Raw genomic sequence first — 6,184 nt, 5'->3', positions numbered from 1 at the left:
GAACTCCTGGGCTCAAGCGATCCTCCCATCTCAGCCTCCTGAGTAGCTGGGACAACAGGTGCGCGCCAGGACACTTGACAATTTTATTTTTAGTAAAGACAGGGTCTCGGTATGTCTGGTCTTAAACTCTGGCTTCAAGCAATCCTCCTGCCTCGGCCTCCCAAACTGCTGAGATTACAGGTGTGAGCCACCATGCGCTGCCTTTTTTTTTTTTTTCGCCTTGATAAACTACTGGCGAGTTGTAACTGTTTGTTTTCCTATAGCACAGCTGAAATGAAACAGTCTTTTCAGTGTACAGATTAGCATCATTACCTCACTAATCAAAAATCCCTACCTTGAGTTCTTTATATTTTTCTGGGAGCTTTGGCCATTGCGACCCTGCAACACCACCAAGTATATTAACAAGGAATTATTCTAATTTTAATGAACGGAATCTAAGAAGTTCAGCGAGGTTCAAGGGTAAAAGCCAAGGAAAGCTTCCTTTGTGTTTCCTTAATATCTTGAGTTCATTGCTTTTTTAACTCCTGCCACAGTGCACAGCGGCTTGTGCACTTCGTCTTTCTAGATAAACTGTATGTTCCCGGGAGAGCAGAGACTGACTTTCCTTCCGCATCCCCGGGCCTTAGGTGCCCAGTAAATACAGACTGAAGGCAAACGTAGGACCAGGCCTGGAATCCAGACTTTGTGTCTCCTAGGCTAAGGGCCTCACGTTTTCCTCAACCTGCCCTACTCACCAACATCACATTGGGGCATTTCTAATTCAGCCACTGAAGTTATTAGTATTTTGTTTGCAGAAAAGAAAGAGTCCACTTAATTATAGCCTTCAGTAAAAGAAAAACTTTTACACCGGGAAGATGGCAAGCCGGTGGTGTTAGACAGATTTAAGACTCAGGAAAAGGGAAGTGTGGTTTTTTCCGGGCATGCCTGCTTGGGATTGGCCCGTTTACCTTTCCTGGGTTTGCTCTGGGTGTTGGGATGTTTCAGCATTACATAGTGAAGCCCATACGAGGGTTACATGGTGCTGTCTGGGAGCTCTGTGCCCATTTCCATAAATGAAGACCTTTCCTCTCCGTACTCTATTCCTGCATCCCCCACTCCAAACAGACACAGCTGGCCAATCTCTTGATCAATCCTATCAGAACCTGAGTTTTTTCTCTCCATGTTCAGTGATATAACTCAGCTGGGCATACTTAATACATGTTTATTTAATAGTTGAGTAAGAAAAATGGAAATATTAGGGTTCATTAACCCATGAAATAGGGGCTAGCCTGCAGCATCAAGTATTTGAATTACTTGTAATTTAAGAATTTCCTTTAACCAATCTTTGGCAACCCCCGACTCCCCTCCCCTTCCCATAAATATGTACTATTATTATGTGTCAATTAAAAATAATAAAAATTTCCTCACATTAAACTTTGGAGTGAATTGTGGGTAGAAGTTTTGGGATTTTGTTCTTAGGAGTCATTTTACCAGGCCTGAGTTATTTAGTTGTGGACCTGCCTAAAGGCAGGGGGGTAGACTTCATGATGTACGAGTACATGATGATCTAGTACTTCTGAAAATCTCTTTCTTAAGAGACCTGTGATTTTTATGTTACCCAGAAGATGGATTTGTGATGATTTGTTTAACAAAAATGTTTACAATTTCTTTCCCTCCCTCCCTCCCTCCCTTCCTTCCTTGTCTCGCTCTGTCACCCAGGCTGGAGTGCAATGGCACGATCTCAGCTCTGCAACCTTTGCCTCCCGGGTTCAAGCGATTCTCTTGCCTCAGCCTGCCGAGTAGCTGGGACTACAGACGCATGCCGCCACGACTGGCTAATTTTTGTATTTTTAGTAGAGATGGGGTTTCACCATGTTGGTCAGGCTGGTCTTGAACTCCTGACATCAAGTGATCCACATGCCTTGGGCTCCCAAAGTGCTGGGATTACAGGCGTGAACCACCGCGCCTGGCTAAAATTTTATTTTTTAAAAAATCTCGCAGTATAGAGTAGTGATTTAGCTCAGATACTCCACAGTCAGGCTGCCTTGTTTAAATCCTGGAGCCTGCCTCTTAGTAGTTCTGTAACATTGGAAAAATTATCTGTGCCTCAGTTTCTTCATCTGTAAAATTAAAGTAATAACGGTATGAAACTTATAGGACTGTTGTGAAAAGCATACACAACATTTGGTATATTTTAAGTGTTCACCAAGTATTAGCTGTTGCTGTTTTAAATAGCAAATTCCCTTAATGTGTTCTTGCATGTTTGTGGGTTATTATTGCAGATTATTAATGTCACACAGGGCGAGAGAATGATAAACTTTAAGTTGAATGGTATTAAATAATAACCAAATGAAGGCTTATCAGAAGAAGAGATAAAGGCTTCTGAAATTATACCTCAACGGATATTTACAATACAGATTTCATAAAGCTTTATTGAATACTGTCTATGTATCAGCCCCAGTACCTTACTTTTTCTCATTTTATGTAATCTTTAGGTCAGCCCTTTGAGTTCAACTCCATTTTAGAGGAGAAAGTTGAAGCTTAGAGAAATTAAGAGATTGTCTAAGATCACGAAGATGATAAATTGCAAAGGCAGAGTTCAAATGATCCCAAGTCTATTTCTTTTTTATACTGAATGAGTTAGAAAATGATTCAATTTCACACACACACCCCACCACATTTATTTCACATGGAACCTTTCAGGAATGTAGATCAGTGGTCAGAAATTGTGAGACTTTTCTAATTAAATTGGGCCAGTTCATTTTGCAGTTGTAGGTTGAAGCAGGTTAAAAAATACTCTCACCTAGCAATCTATAGTTTTCTATTTCTATTGCTGTTTGTTGGGTCCTCTTATCAAGAAAATTGTTAGTGAGAGTGTCATTCCAAAGAGAGAAGAGACCCCTTCTTTCACAGGGGATTTTTAAGTCAATTTCACAATTAGGCTTTTTAAGTCAATAACCAGGTTAACTCCAAAGGATTCAGGCAACTCTTAAAATCTTTTGCTTCAGTTCAGTTCAGTATCACAAGAGTAGAAGTTGCTGGAAAAAGTTTCTGTTTGATTTAAAGCTTATCTTTTTTACTTTAGGCTCTAAAACACGGAATAGAAATAATCTTTTAGAATGTTTGATTCCAGTAAGATTTTGGTGAGCTTATGGGAAGAGGAATGAACTGTATCCTTAGTTATTAAGGGGGCTCAGACATTTTTCCTCTTTTCTTTTTTTTCAATTGCAAAAACCCAGGATTGGTGCCTTCTGAGAACAAAAGCATATTTGCCTGGGGCCAATGATATTTCTTCAAGGCAATTGGGTAAAGGGATCAAAGAGCCATCAGGAAAAAAATTGAGTTGAAAGTCAGCTAGAAGGCACCTAAAGGTCATTTTGTGATTACATGTTTTTATAGCTTTATTGAGATATAATCGACATATAATAAACTGTTCATAAAGTCTACAATTTACGTTTTGACTTGCAAACACCTGTGAAGCCATTACCACAATCAGTATGATGAACACATGCATCATGGCTCCAAATTTCCTCATGCCTCTTTGTAATTTCTCCATCTTACACCCCTTTGGGACACCCCCTTTTCGATTCTCAAAAGACCACTGATCTGCTTTTGCCACTCTAGTGTGCATTTTGTAGAATTTTATATGCATGGAATTGTACAGTATGTACCCTTTTTAGGAGGGGAGGGTCTGGCTTTTTTGAAAACCCAGAATAATTATTTTGAGATTCATCCATGTTGTTGAGTCTATCAAGAGTTCATTCCTTTTTATTGCTGTGTAGTGTTTCAATGTATAGCTATACAACAATTTGTTTATACACTCACCTGTTGATGGACAGATAGCTTATTGCCTATGATTTTAATCCGACTCATTTATTTTACTTGTAGAGAAGTCCAAGGAGAAGAAGTCTCCAGAAAGGGGGCTTGGCTAAGGTTCCTACTGCATTTGGGGGATGATGAGAAGAGTAGCCTGTGACCCTGAGATTGTGTTCCAACAAGTCTGGCAGTTGCATTTTGGCTTTGGCCTGATGTGCCTGGGATGACCTTTCCTTTGACATCTCTAACCTTCCCTCCAACTCTGAATTTATAATAACATTAGGAATTTTTTTTTAAAGACTGTATGAAATTTTATCTACATATACTTATCTACATATCTCTCCATGTCATTGATAGACTTCTTTTTTGTTATACATAAGAGAAACCTTGTATACGGCGATGTGAGTCTCAGAGGATAAGGTAACCCATGTTTATTCTAGGCCAATATTTTTTCACCTGGTTTCTTAATCTCATCCCTCCTCTTTCCTCAGGGACCTAGAGCCTTTAATTATCTCCTCTTTCTACCAGTTCTTTAGCCACAGCCTATAATCTTGTGCAATTTCTCCACGCCCTTCCCTGTAAGCCTCTCCGTTGATCCTATGTAAGCCTCTAGTTCTTACCTGATTTGTCTCCTTCCCTTTGAGCAAAGTTTCTTGAAAAAGTAGCCTACACTTGATGTCATTACTTCCTCACTTTCCATTCCCTTGTTCTTAACCCTTCAGTCGCCTTCTCTGATGCACGTGGTGCTGTTGATTGGTTCCCTGAATTCTTAGACTCTTCCTCTCTTGGCCTCTGTGAATGATTCCCTCCCTCCTGGGTTTCCGTCTACTTGTCTGAGTGTTCCTATTTTTAATCTCTGCTTGAACTCATCTTCAACTATTCCTCAGAACTCTGTCCTTGACCTACTGCTCTTCTTTCTTTTCCTTTTTTTTTTTTTTTTTTTTGTGACGGTTTTGCTCTTGTCACCCAAGCTGGAGTGCAATGGGGCAATCTCAGCTCACTGCAACCTCTGCCTCCTGGGTTCAAGTGATTCTCCTGCCTCAGTCTCCCGAGTAGCTGGAATTACAGGTGCCCACCACCATGCCCGGCTAATTTTTGTATTTTTAGTAGAGATGAGATTTTGCCTTGTTGGCCAGGCTGGTCTTGAATGCCTGACCTCAAGTGATCCACCCACCTCGACCTCCCAAAGTGCTGGGATTAGAGGGGTGAGCCACTGTGCCCAGCCCCTACTGCTCTTCTTTTCTCTATCTTCTCTTTCTGGAAGGCCTCTTGTGTTCTCGGTATTCTAATTATGTGGTCGCTGGTGATGCTCCTAAATGCATATTGATAACCACAAGCTACATACTAGAATACCATTTCTTTGGATTTTAGACAGGGAGAAATGGATCATCTCTAAAACGGAACTCATAGTTCCTCCCCCTAAAGATGCCACCATTCACTCAACCATCCAGGCTAGACACTCAGCCACTGTCTTTAATCTGCCCCATTCATCGTAATTATTCCTTGACCCTGTACTTTCCTCTCCAGGCAGTTCAGGGCTTTATCACCTGGATTATTGTAATAATCTAATGTTAGCCATCTCCTCACCCCCACCTTCCATTTGCCCTTAAATCAGTGTGTTGTCCACAATGTACCCCATGTGTTCTTTGATGGATACCTTTTCTGCTTAAAAACACCGTAATAGGTTTCCTATAGAAAAAAGTTCAAATCCTCTTAACTTTTCATATAAGATTTTTAATGATGTGATCCCCTACCTATACCTACAGCTTTTATGATCTTATTCTGCACTTTTTTTTTTTATTTTGCTAGACCAGCTCTTATTCACCTATCTTTCTTTCTTCTTTTTCTTTTTTTTTTTTCCCTCTGTCGCCCAGGCCAGGCTGGAGTGTAGTGGTGCGATCTTGGCTCACTGCAACCTCCGCCTCCTGGGTTCAAGCGATTTTCCTGCCTCAGCACCCCGGGTAGCTGGGATTACAGGCGTGTGCCACCATGCCTGCCTAATTTTTGTATTTTTAGTAGAGACGGGGTTTACACCATGTTGGCCACGCTGGTCTCGAACTCCTGACCTCAAGTGATCCAGCCACCTAGGTCTCCCAAAGTGCTGGGATTACAGACGTGAGCCACTGTGCCCAGCCTTATTCATCTTTGAAGACCCTTCTAAGTGTTTCTTATCTGTGTCCACAATATCCTGTGCATTCTTGTCGTACAGCACTGATTATAATATACTGAAACATTCTAGTTTTTGTCTGTGCTTCTTACAAGACTGTAAGATCTGCGAGGGCAGGAGCTTCGTCTGTTCATTTTTGTACCCGTCCCACCCCCCGAAGGTCTATCATAATTCTGGCATACAATAAGCACTCAATAAGTGTTTGTCAACAAAAATAATAAA

The sequence above is a fragment of the Papio anubis genome, chromosome 8 (genome assembly GCF_008728515.1).
Source record: "Papio anubis isolate 15944 chromosome 8, Panubis1.0, whole genome shotgun sequence".
In the NCBI taxonomy this organism is placed as follows: Eukaryota; Metazoa; Chordata; class Mammalia; order Primates; family Cercopithecidae; genus Papio; species Papio anubis.
Note: the sequence above shows the minus strand (reverse complement) of the source record.